Source organism: Hypanus sabinus, chromosome 3 (genome assembly GCF_030144855.1).
Source record: "Hypanus sabinus isolate sHypSab1 chromosome 3, sHypSab1.hap1, whole genome shotgun sequence".
Taxonomy (NCBI): domain Eukaryota; kingdom Metazoa; phylum Chordata; class Chondrichthyes; order Myliobatiformes; family Dasyatidae; genus Hypanus; species Hypanus sabinus.
In genome coordinates this window covers 43,700,754-43,714,577 of record NC_082708.1, presented here as the reverse complement: position 1 = coordinate 43,714,577, position 13,824 = coordinate 43,700,754, and the positions used below count along the sequence as shown (strand labels likewise).

General features: G+C 41.4%; 1 protein-coding gene across 6 annotated transcripts in view; it reads left to right on the top strand.

Moving 5' to 3' along the window:
* tnfrsf19 (tumor necrosis factor receptor superfamily, member 19) overlaps positions 1–13,824 on the top strand; it is a 94,149-nt gene that overhangs the window by 23,816 nt on the left and 56,509 nt on the right. The window lies entirely within an intron of this gene.

The following is a 13,824-nucleotide window of genomic DNA, read 5'->3' as shown; positions in this document are numbered from 1 at the left end:
TATTTTAATTGCCTATTATTTTACTTATATTCATATTTTTTCATTGTTCAGTGAAATAGTCCTTTCATTTTTCAGGATGACAGCTGGCTGACGTTATTTTTGGTTTGCTGCTGGCGGAAAATTTAAGTTCGGCGTTTTTCATAAATACAAGAAGGACTCAAATAGACATTGAATATTTTACTTAAAAGTAACTTTCAACCCAACGTCTTTTTTTCGGAGTTCAAAATGTTTTTGTTGCATGCAGAAATGTAATTTCGTTTTCTCTGCAGGAGTTCATCAATTTCATAAATGCAACACATTATAGTTTGTTTATACGTAGCATAAAGGCAAAAAAAACGTTGTATGCAGTGTTATTTCATTTTAAATGTCAAACGGGTTTTGCGGCTCCCAGTGTTTTCTTTTCTGTGGGAAACGGGTCCAAGTGGCTCTTTCAGTGGTAAAGGTTGCTGACCCCTGACTTAGGTGCACACACAAAGGTGGTCACCTGGAAGTACTGTTTGGGACCCTGAATGGAGGTGAGGGTGCAGAGAGTGGGAAGCTGTGGCATTTCTGTAACCTGTAGGCATACATGCCAGGAAGAAGATTATTGGTGAGGAATGAATGGACAAGGGCATCTTCCCTGTGGAAAGCAAAGAATTGAGCAAGGTGGCAGGGTGAGATCCTGTTGAAGATAGTGAAAGTTGCAGAGAATTAAGTGTTTGGATGTGGAGGCTCATGGTGCGGTAGATAAGGGCAAGAGGAACTTTATCCTTGTTAAGGAAGTTAGAGTGAGTGTTGACCAGGAGGAGATGTGGGTGTGGACAGCATCAGTTGTGGAAGAAGGGAAATCTCATTCTGTGAAGAAGGAAAAGGAATAGCACTTTTACAGGAGACGGTGGAAAGAGATATGGTCAGTACAGCCATGGGTATCGGTAAGTTTATAAAAGATGTCAGTAGATGGTTTGTCTCCAGAAATGGAGAGGCATTGAGAAAGAGGAGAGAGGTGTCAGAAATGAACCTTAATTTAAGGGCAGGGTTTGAGGCAAAGTTAATTAAATTAACGAGCTCAGCGTGGGTGCTTGAAGTAGCACCAGTGCAGTTGTCCGTATGATGCAGAAAGAGTTGGGGAACCTTACCATTTAAAGCTTGGAAAATGGACTATGCCTGAGTTTGGAGAAAACGGGAGGAGCCGAAGGAAGAATTTGTTGAAGGTGAGGACCTTTTCTGACTGATGAAGGAGGGTGCTGGTAGAGGGAACCAGTTGGGTTTTCTGTCAAAAAAGAAGTGAAGAGCTCTTAGGCATTCTTGATGGGGGATAGGTGAACTATATTAATGGTATCCCAACCATTAATTGGAACTACACTGCAGATATCTATGGAGAGCAGTTTAATCCAATTTCTGATTTCCTCCCTCAACCTAGTTTGGAGAACATGTCCACCATGTACATGTGTGATATCCTGTCAAAGGCCTTCTCACGGTCCAAGCTGACCAGGCAGACATCCACCTCTCTGTCCTATACTGTACATGGCCCATGGGATCCCAGAGTAGTGCAAGGCTGTTACAGGTTTTCTTGTCTGTTATGGCACAAGTTTGATCTGGGTATGTCACCTGTCCCAGAGCAGCTTGACCTGGTTGGCAGTAGCCTTGGACCGGATCTTATAGTTCACAATCAACACTGAAAATTCCTGATCTCTTTCCTCTCCCTGATTTGATGATGAGGGTAATGAAGCCCTTCCTCATGGAGTCCATGACATGCTGCCAGCCAGATATCCAGTCCTACAAAGCTGAGTGCAACTCTGCTGGTAAGCCATTGCTTCCAGGATTTTTGTTTGTGCTAAGAGAACAGATGGAGTGTATACATTGATGAACGGAGCTGATTGTTACACTGCTTTACATCAACCGCAAGGAGCCACTCATCCACCAACTTTAGAGATTAAGTTGTCTCCCCCACAACAGGATACCCAACTTGGATGTACGATTATCAATCCCCTCCCTACACACACCCACCCCCCAACATCTAGATGATCACTGGGACCAACAGCACAACCACCTTATGGCTAGAGAGATGTGGCTGCCAACATTCACATCAGCCTTGACTTTGGCAAGTATTTGCAAGGCGTTAATACACCACATAGTTTACTTCACAATCTGTATATTTAGAGATTACAGATTATCTCCAAAGTTATTGGAGTTCGGGATTCTCATTTACAGTTAGGCTGAGCCCTTGTGCTCATTGCCCTGGTGAACTGCCACACTTTGGGCTTGGGTACAGGGAATGGTCAGCGTCAGGCTGTGGAGTCCGCTGTGGTGATGCTGGTAAATAAATAAAGTCAGAAAGCCCTCAGTAGGACAGGCGTCACCCTTTGGAACAGAAGGAGACTTGATGGTCCTCCTTCCACTGACGCTGAATGTTTCAGTCTTTTCTGACATCTGTAGATTTTTTTGCATTTCATAAGTTTTTGTTCATTTTTAGATGGATTAGACTTGAACTGAGAATTTTTTTTTATCCAAAGAGTGAATTTCTGTAACAAGCTGCCTCAAACAGCCAGATTATGCCTGGATGCACCACTCTGTCCCTGTATCATGTGCTGGCCCTTTACAATCTCCAGCCTCTTAGTGGTAAGCTTAGGAAACTCTTCCTTCCTTTTTGTAAAACTCCATCTGTGTCTATACATGCCACTAGATACAAAGATATAAAGAGATTTTCTTTCTCTCTGAATAGACCAAAGAACTCTTATCGAGTTATTCTTGTAGTGTTATTTGAATTACCACTCTTCTAGAGTGTTTGTTCTAATAAATTAGCGGCAAGTCAAATAGAGCAGGCCCATGAGTCTTCTGCTTACCCCACTTAGCCTACAAAAACTGATCTAAATAGAAAGCATCATTCTTGTCTATATCATTAATGAAGAAACAATCTTACTACATCAAATTGTATTTGATTAACAGCCATTTAATATGAGACCCCTCTTCACTGTGTGAGTTTTTGTCCCATTGGAATCATGGTTTTTAAAGGCTCTTTGCCAGGCACTAGACAAAGTGTTCATTGTTATGATCAGTGACCTAATCACATCACCAATTCATTATCTTGAAAACTACACTGAGAAGCTAAAACTAAAATCTGCATCATTTGTAGCTGGCGGCCACTCTGAAATCTCCTCTATTATCTCTAATGAGGTAGGACAGAAAATGTTGTACTGATCCCAGATGTTGATAAACAAGGTTGATGGTATGATTTAACAAGAGAGCCAGTCTGAACTACTTAGAACTGAGTGTGCTGCCGACACTAGGGGAGAATTCAAAGCAAATTACTTCAAGAAGCTGGTAACTTTCTGAAGTATCAACATTTTTAATACCTGGTCAATGAGTGAAAAATTCAAATGAGAAGGGTTAAGATTCAAAATAAATACAGTCAATGCAGATTTATTTAAACACTTGTTTCTAAGGGTGTTCTAATTACTCTCTGATACAGTATGCTCCTTCCTCTCTAATAGCCATGAACCCAGATGGGGTATAGTTCTATTACTGTGCCTGCCTTTGTGAAGCTTCATTTGTTAACCTTGACAATAATTTGTGATATCTGTACATAAACAACTTCCTGGCAATATCTTATTAGATAGATATCAATATGAAGAACCATGCAGATTTGCCCATCCCTTTTCTATAGAGGCTGAAAACAATTTCAGAACTCCAACTGTTGCCCTAACTATTATGAATGTAAACAACACACACAAAATGCTGGTGGAACAGAGCAGGCCAGACAGCATCTTTAAGGAGAAGCGCTGTCGACGTTTTGGGCTGAGACCCTTCATCAGGACTAACTGAAGGGAAAGATACTAAGAGATTTGAAAGTAGTGTGGGGAGGGGGAAATGCGAAATGATAGGAGAAGACCGGAGGGGGTGGGATGAAGCTAAGAGCTGGAAAGTGATTGGCGAAAGTGATACAGAGCTGGAGAAGGGAAAGGATCATGGGACGGGAGGCCTCGGGGAAGATGGAGAACAGGCAGAGTGATGAGCAGAGAGAGAGAAAAAAAACAAACAACTAAATATGTCAGGGATGGGGTAAGAAGGGGAGGAGGGGCATTAACGGAAGTTAGAGAAGTCAATGAAGTCAAGTTATGAATGTATTCTGTTGATACCGGGTTCTGAGCCTGCATGCTTCTCATCTGCACAGGTTTGTATGGCAATTGACGGTTATTTACTCATTAACTATTAAAGGAACTGTTCTACTCTGTTAAATTAAAGTAGTTCTCCATTGCTAGTGAAATCTTCAACCTTGGTCAGGATGGACTTTCACCCAAGGTGAAAGATCAGATTGTGATTGATTTTCAGTGAGAGCAGTTATGATCTGAGTTCCAAACGAGAAAATCTGCAGATGCTGGAAATCCAAGCATTACACACAAAATGCTGGAGGAACTCAGCAGGCCAGGCAGCATCTACGGAAAAGAGTAAACAGTCAATGGTTTTGGCTAAGACCCTTCATCAGGACTAAGGAGTCTCAGCCCGAAATGTCAACTGTTTCCATGGATGTTGTCTGTCCTGCTGAGCTCCAACAGCATTTTGTGCATGTTGCTGTGATCTGAGTTCATCTGAATTCCATCCAGCGATTTCTGTTGTAGGATTGAACAAATCACTCATGACCTTTTACTTGTAATCATAAGGAATGATGCAAAGCTGGACTGTGTAGGTTAAAGGCTGAAGAACTAACTGTGTAACTAATATGCAAATCACGCATAGGTTGGTGTGGTCCTGAGAATGATCCTTAGACTTAAATACTTCTTGTAGAACTGCTATGAGATGTAAATAACAACACACACAAAATGCTGGTAGAACACAGCAGGCTAGGCAGCATCTATAGGGAGAAGCGATGTCGACGTTTCAGGCCGAGACCCTTCGTCAGGACTAACCGAAAGGAAAGATAGTAAGAAATTTGAAAGTAGAGGGGGGATGGGGAAATGCAAAATGATAGGAGAAGACCGGAGGGAGTGGGATGAAGCTAAGAGCTGGAAAGATGATTGGCGAAAGTGATATAGAGCTGGAGAAGGGAAAGGATCATGGGTCGGGAGGCCTTTCACACATTTACAATTGGTGCAATTACTTAACTGTGTTTTTAGAAAGATTGTATGCACAGACAAACTAAACCAAGCCTGTTGTTAAATCCTGCACTGGTTTAGCTTCCTAAAATGACATAGGAAATGTGAGATGTATTGATAAAAGGAACAAAACTGGGAAAGGAATATCACAGAGAATTTTCCTAGAATCATATGTATGAAAGAGATTACCTTTATGAGTCAATGTTACTGGGTGTTTCTTAAAGCTAAATTCACACTAAATTAGTTTGCTAAAAGTCAAATAGTAAAGGTGCTGGAAGTCACAAGTAAAACCAATAAATGCCAATGAGGCAGCATCCTTGGAAAGAGAACCAAAAGTGGAAATAGCTAGAGAGGGAACATAACTTTAGGGTGATTGGAGGGAAGTATAGGGAGGGATGTTGATGGTAAGTTTTTTTCACAGAAAGTGGTGGGTGCGTGGAACACCCTATCAGGGCTGGCAGTACAAGCAAGTCCATTAGGGGCATTTAAGGACCTCTTAGGCAGGTGGATGTTAGAAAACTGGAGGGTTATATAGGAGGGAAAGGTTAGATGATCTTAGACTGGCTTCAAGGGTCAGCACAATATAGTAGCCAAAGGGCCTGTAAGACCAGAAGACAGCAACAGAATTAGGCTATTCAGTCCATTGAGTCTGCTCTGCCATTGTATCCTAGCTCATTTATTATCCCTTTCAACCCCATTCTCCTGCCTTCTCCCTATAACCTTTTTCACCCTGACAAATCAAGAATCTATCTACCTCCACTTCAAATATACTCAGTGATTGGCCTCCACAGTTGTCCATGGCAATAAAGTCCACAGATTCTCCACTCTCTGGGTAATGAAATGCCTTCTCATCTCTTATATCCTATTCTAAAGCTATGCCCTTTCATCCTAGACTCTCTCTAAGAGACATCCTCTCCACATCCACTCAATCTAGGCCTTTCAATATTCAATAGGTTTCAGTGAGATCTACCCTCATTCTTCTAAACTCCAGCAAGTGTATGCCTTGAGCAATCAAACATTCTTCATAAGATAAATCTTTCATTCTCATAATGATTCTTGTGAACCTCCTTTGGATCCTCTCCAATGCCATCATATCTTTTCTTAGATAAGGGACCCAAAACTGTTCACAGTACTCCGTGTGTTCTGACCAATGTCATATAAAGCTTCTGCATCACATCCTTGTTCTTATATTCTAATCCTCTTTAAATGAATGTTAACATTGCATTTGCCTTCCTCACCTCTGATTCAACCTGGAAGCTATCCTTTAGGGAATCCAGCACAATGTCCCTTTGCACCTCTGACTTTTGCATTTTCTCCCCATTTAGAAAACTGTCGATACCTTTATTCATTCTACCAAAGTGCATGATCGTACATTTCCCTACACTATATTCCATCTGTACTTCTTTGTGCATTCCCCCAAAATGTCTGATTCCTTCCACAGACTCAACACTACCTGCTTCTTCATCTATCTTTGTATTCATCTGCAAACTTGGCCATAAAGCCATCAATTCCATCACTGAAATCGTTGACATATAATGTGAAAAGTAACAGTCCCAGTAATGACCCATGTAGAACACCATTAGTCACCGGCAGCCAACCAGAAAAGGTCCCCATTGTTCCTACTCTTAGTCTCCTGCCAGTCAGTCAATGCTCTATCCATCGTAGTACCTTACCTGTAACGACATGAGCTCTTGTCCTGATAAGTAGCGTCGTATTCAGCACCTTGTCAAAGGCCTTCTGAAAATCCATGTAAGCAACATCTGCTGACTTTCCTTTGTCCATCCTGTCTGTTTTTCCTCAAAAGAATTCCAACACGTTGTAAGGCAAGATTTCCCCTTAAAGAATTCATGCTAACTTTGGCCTTCTTTATCATGTGCCTCCAGGTACCCAGAAACTTCATCCTTAATAATAGAGCCCCAACATCTTCCCAATCGCAAAAGTCAGGCTATCTGGCCTATAATTCCAATTCTTCTATCTCCTTCCCTTTTTAAAGAATGGAGTGACATTTGCAATTTCCCTGTCCTCCAGAGGAATTCCAGAAGCCAGTGATGCCTCCATAATCTCTTCAGCTACCTCGTAAAGTTCCCTTTGTCCAGGTGACTTACCTAGCATCAGATCTTTCAGTTCCACAAGCACCTTCGCCTCAGTAATAGCAACTACACTAGCATCTGGCCCCTGACCCTTGAATTTCTGTTCTCCACAGTGAAAACTTATGCAAAGTACTTATTAAGTTTGTCTGCCATTTATTTGTCCCTCCTTACTACCTCTCCGGATTAATTTTCCAGAGGTCCAATATCCACTCTTGCCTCTCTTTTACACTTTATATAACTGAAAATACTTCTGATATCTTCTTTTATATTATTGGCTGGCTTACCTTCATATTTCATCTTCCCCTTCCTTTTTTTTAGTTACCTTCTGTTGGTTTTCAAAAGCTTCCCAACCCTTTTAAGTTCTCACTATTTTTTTGTTATATGCCTTCTCCTTTGTTTTTGAATCATTGAATTCCCTTGTCAGCCCTGGTTTCCACATCCTCTCTTAAGAATACTTCTGCATTTTTTTGATGTATCTATTCTGTGCCTTACGTTACCCTAGAAAGTAAATTCTAGTCATCTAGTCATCTGCCCTATAATCAATTTTAGCCAGCTCCTCTCTCATACCTCTCCCTTCACTCCACTTGTAATACTGTTACATCTGACTTTAGCTTCTCCCTCTCAAACTGTATGATGAGTTCTATCATATTTTGATCACTGTCTCCTAAGGGTTCCTTTACCTTAAGCTCCCTAATCAAATCTGGTTCTTTACACAATACTTAATGCAGAATTGCCTTTCCCCTGATGGCCTCAGCCACAAGCTGCTCTGAAAAGCCATCCTGCATGAATTCCATAAGTTCCCTCTCATGTGAACCAGCACCGGACTGATTTTTTTCCCATCAACCTGCATATTGAAATCACCATATGACCATCATAATATTGCCCTTCTTACAAGCTTTTTCTATTTATCTTTGAAATTTATAACCCATCTCTTGGCTACTGTTTGTGGGCCTGTATGTAACTCCCATCAGGGTCCTTTTAACCTTGCAGTTTCTTGTCTCTGTCCGAAAGGATTCTACATCTACTGATCCTAGGTCACCTCTTTCTAAGGATTCGATTTCATTTTTTACTAGCAGAGCCACCCCACCCATCTGCCTACATGCCTGTCCTCTTGATACAATGTGTATCCTTGTAAGTTAAACTCCCAATTATGATCTTCTTTCACCCATAACTCAGTGCTGCCTGCAATGTCATCTATGCCAATCTCTAACTGAGTTACAGGATCCACTTTATTCTATATACTGTGTGCATTCATATATACCACCTTCAATCCTGTGTTCATCACCCTTTTTGATTTTGCCCCCATGTTACACTTCAAGTTATCCCACTGTAATTTTGTCCTATCATTTGCCTGTCTACACTGCATCGAGTTGTATATCGATAGCCCCATCCTCAGCCCTATCACTCCAGATCCCATCCCTTTGCCAGATTAGTTTAAACCCTCCACAAAGCTCTAGTAAACCTGCCCACAGTGATACTAGATCGGCTTTGGGTTCAGATATAACCTGTCCTTTTTGTGCAGGCCATAGCTTCCCCAGAAGAGATCCTAATGATCCGGAAGCCTGAAACCCTGCCCCCTACATCACTCCCTCAGCCATACATTCATCTGTACTGCAATCCTTTTTGAGCCCTTAGTAGCGTATAATACTAGGAGTAATCCAGAGATTACTACCTTGATGGTCCTGTTCTTCAGCCTCTTCCTGATCTTCCTATACTCAATGTGCAGGACCTCCTCCCTCTTTCTACTTACATCATTGGTGCCAATGTGCACCACAACCTCTGGCTGTTCATTTGCCCGCTTGAGAATCCTCTGCTGCCACTCTGAAACATTCTGGATCCTAGCGCCTGGGAAACAGCAGCTCATTCTGGCTGTTCCCTGAACTATCGAGTCTTCTATCACTACCACTCTGCCTGATTTCACCCTTCACTGCTGGTCGTCAGAGCCGGGCAGTGTCACTGGCCTGCACACTGCTGCTGTGATCTGATATGTCATCCCCTCCAACAGTATCCAAAGGAGTGTTCTTGTTGCTGAGGGAAATTGCCACAGAGGAATCCTGCATTGACTGCTTATTCCCCTTTCTTCTCCTAGTGATCAACCATCTACTCTCCGAAGCCTGCGTTCTAGGTGTGACCGCCTCAGTAAAAAGTCTCATCTATGAGGTTTTCATCCTCGCGGATAGTCCTGGGTAAATCCAGTCCCAGCTCAATTTCCTTGATCTTGTCAATCAGGAATTGAATTTGGATGCATCATACAGATGTAGTCATCAGGGAGAATGTTAGGTACCCTGAAATCTCACATCTTTCCCATCAGTGGAGGGCCACTCCACTGCCTGAACTACCATCCTACTTACACCTGTTATACCTCTTAACTTCTAAAGCTTAAGTCCTAGCCTCCGCCTGTTCTCATCCAAGACAGTTGAATCAAGGTCAGTCCCTGTTGAGTCAAAGCCTGACTTCTCTAACATTGTGGCACTCCAACAATGGCCGCTCCATTTACACCTCACTATCTTTTTATTGGCCCCTGCCGATTGCCTAAAATAGTAGTCGCAAACCTATTTAAGCCCAAGATCCCCTATCTCGGCCTTAGTGAAAGGCAAGATTGACCTACTAAATCATTTAGAGAAAAAACAGCTCAGATTGTACTTCCAACTTTTATTTGGGTTATTTGTATGCTAATTACATAAAATGCTTTTGTCAAACTTTCAAATTAATTTAACCAAGAAAACACTAACTAGCATATCAAACAAGCCATAGTTGTCTTTCTTTAGGAATATTACAATATTTCATACCTTTAATTCTAAGGTTCATTATTTAATTTTATTTCAACACAAAAAACAAATGAATAAAAATTGACTGTTGCACTCAGTGTGATGTCTAGGGCCGAATACTTTCCGCTAGTTACCTGAAATTTGGCTCATAACTACAGACAGCCAGTCTGAGACAGTCTGTGAGGTGTCTTGTCAGTAAGACAGCTCCCGTACTTAGATTTAATAATTTTCATCTGTGAAAATGCAGTTTCACAGATAAGTTGACCCAGAGTAGGCACTGACTTTCGGTGCACATGGGTGAGATGAGGAAGCCCCCAAAAGTCACCGTCCCTTCATCTTGCTTTAAGCTCGATGTCATTTTGCAGATCAATTATTTCCATTTCAATGTCACTAGGCACACCAAATACTTGCTGGAACTATATTGATCAGCAGAAATGGGTTTGAAATAAGTGCAGCAATATCTTTCATGATGTTTAGCTCCCCAAAACACCGATCGAACACTATTGCTAGTTTGTCTAGGTAAGCACAGTACTGCTCAGGGTGAAAAGCATTTTTTTCCTTGATGGCCTGTAACAGTTTCTCCAAGTTGGGAAAGTGTGTTAGCCTCCCGTTCTTTAAATTTGAAATCCAAATACCGGGCTTGACCTTAAACGCATTTACTGCACTTATCATGTGGGGCAGGTTTTGGTCTTTTCCCATGAGCTCGTTGTTGCATTTAATTTAGCGGTTAGGTCTGTCAGAAACCCTAAATCCAGTAGCCACGTATCATCTGACAGTTCCTCGTGCTCCTCGTTTCTTGTCGACAGAAAAGCCTCCATCTCAGGCAGCAAGTCAACAAATCGTTGCACTTTGCCACGACTCAACCACCAAACAATGCATGAAGAATTACGTCTCCGTAAGCGGCATCGAGCTCATCCAGTAACGCCTTGAATAAGCGGTGCTGAAGCGCTTTTGTGAATCAAGTTTATCAGTTTGACCACCAGTGTTATATGAGAAAAGTCCACAACCTTCCCAGCCAAGGCCTGCTGATGAATCACACAGTGATGATTCAGGAAGTCAGGAAAATCAGGGTCATTACAGCACATAAAACCAACGCACACACTGCGCATTGCTGGGGCCCCATCAGTAATAATTCCCACCAGTTTATGAATGGGGATGTCATTTTCATGGACATATGTTTTAAACTCAATTGTAAATATCCTCAGCTCTCATTCTCTCCTTTAAGTGCAAAAGAGTGAGGAAGTCCTCCTTTGCTGTAAAATCCTGGAAAGCCATTCTGACAGATACAACAAGCTGAGCTGTTTGCATTACATCCAGGGATTCATCGAACTGTAGTGAGAAGTACCCACAGAGTGACAAGTCCTTTTACACTTGTCGATCCACGTCCTCTGACAGTGACTCCACCGTCCTTGTCACTGTTGCAGGGCCAAGCGGTATATTACGTATTGTGGTTTTGATGTCGTCTTTGTTTATAACATCATTAAAAACAGTCTCTGCGGTAATGGCCATTGCTTTCTTGAATAAATTGCCATCTGTAAAAGGCATCTTGTGTTTAACCAAAAGGTGACTTCATGAAATGATGCTTCAATAGCAGCCTTATTTTGAGCAGCATGTTTTGTGAAAAACGATTGCTGGGCCTTCAACCCCGATTTCAGCTCCTCAATGTTCCTGACGTGGATTGTGCTGTTTGGGGGGTAGGTGTCTTTAAATTTCTGGCGGTTGGTGTTGTAGTGCCACTCCAGATTCCCTCTTTTAGTCAGTACTTGTGTTTGGTGGCACAACATACATACACACTTGTCTTTCACCAAGGTAAACAGAAATTCCTCTTCCCGTTCTGGATGGAATTTGTATGTTTCCGCCTTCTTTCGTGGAACCTCCGCCATGCTAGTTAGCTACCGTGCAGGATATCACCAGTGAGAGCCGTATATTGATGTTTGCGACCGTCTGTACTCTTATCTAATCAAATCGGTCACTTTGATGCGGCACAAGCTACACTGAAAAAATACAACAACTAAATCGAGAAGAGAGAGAGAGGCGCTAACTTTTAGTAAAAACTAAAATTAATGCTAATTACTAGCACACTATCTGAAATGCTAAACATCACGCTATCAAAGGCAAAAAATTCGAAAGAAAGAGCAGTACAACTGATCAAACTTTTGCATAACTGACATTATATAAATAGCAGCATAATAGAGTGAAAACCGATTAAAGTTGATTAGATTTTAGTTAGTCATGAATGCATAAGTGAGTCATTTTTACCCACACGTGTTGTTTACTTTCGCCTTTGGACAGTTTGCCCGTTTGTTCGTTTATGTTTAAGATAAACGAAGCTCTCCCACACTCCATGGGAATTTGACAGATAGCGGTAATAGTCACATGACGTCAGCACACATGTGACGCACAACGCTGGGCAGTGGAAAAAGAGAAACACAGTAACCAGGGAAAGCAACTAAGTGTGGGTTAAAAACGACTCACATATACACTCTAGGGGTAAAATTTGCTTTGGCATCAAAAGGTTTATCAGGCATAATGTACTTGTGTATTCACTTGTCACTTTTTTTGAGATCTACTGAGAAAGTCTCAAAGATCAACTGGTCGATTGCGATCGACTGGTTGGCAACCACTAGCCTAAAAGATCATGATGATTGTGTTCCTCCAAAGAGGCCTGAGCTCTTTTTAAACTTTGTGCAACCTCATCAACAAATGACCTTACGCGATGATTGCATCCCGCCAAAATATTCCAAAAAGGCCTCGAGCTCTTTTTAAACCTCATGCAGTCTCACCAATGAACAACCTCTCACAGCCCCACCAATGAATCTATCACGATGATTGCATATTGCCAAAAAGTTCAGAGATGCCCCAAGTTCTTTTTAAACCTCGTGCAGCCTCACCAATAAACAAACTCTTATAATGATTGCAGCTCACCACCATGCTGCAATGTTCTGTGCTCAACCAGAGTTAAACGTTTCAGGTTGACGACTCTTCGGTAGAACTGGAAAAAGAGAAAAGAAGTTGCTTCCTTCCCCCCTCACTGCAATTGAAACTTGTCTTCTCTCTTTGCCATTTCCAACAAAGTTCTTTGACAGGAAATACTAGCTCTGTTTCTCTTTCCACAGTTGCTGTCTGACCTGCTGAGAGTGCTTCCAACACGCTCAGTTTTAATTTGCTTCAGTTACTCCTCTGGCAGCTGGGCTCCTGAATTCAACTGCCAACTGGAAACAAGGGCTTAGATAGTTAACACAGAACATAGAACACTGCAGCTCAATATAAACCCTTCGTTCCACAAGATTTTGCTTACCTTTAAAACTACCATTCTGGTCAATCTAACCCTCACCTCTACTTTTCCATCATAAAAATTTCAAGTTTTGGTGTCATTTATTGTCTGCTAAAAAAACCCAAATAATTAATAATACTTGAATAAATTGAGTAAGGGGAGGGAATTTTTATATTATAGTAAAAGTTCATTATACTGTTCATTCCTAATTTGTGGATTTAATTCGCATCACAAACGCAAACAAAATTAACACAAATTCCATAAGTAAAAATTTTAGCCTCAAATGATAAAGTCCTTAAAAGGGACATCTATAATAATTTCTTCGGAACCAAATTAACCTCTCTACACTATTCAGATCTTGGAACAACGCAATGAATGAATGCAGAAACGTCATTTATTCCATTTCATGTGACTAAGTTAATTTAAAAAAATAACTGCACCATAGCCATTAATAATGTAGCTGTTGGGGATCTCAGTCCTTATTGTCATTCAAATTTTCTGGGCATTGTGAAATAACTGAATGATTAAGTGTTGATTAAAGCAGTAAGCGAGATTATTAACACTGAAAGGGGCATTTGAATGCAGTGAAAGGTTGCCATTGTCTCAGCTGAGGCCTGTCTGCA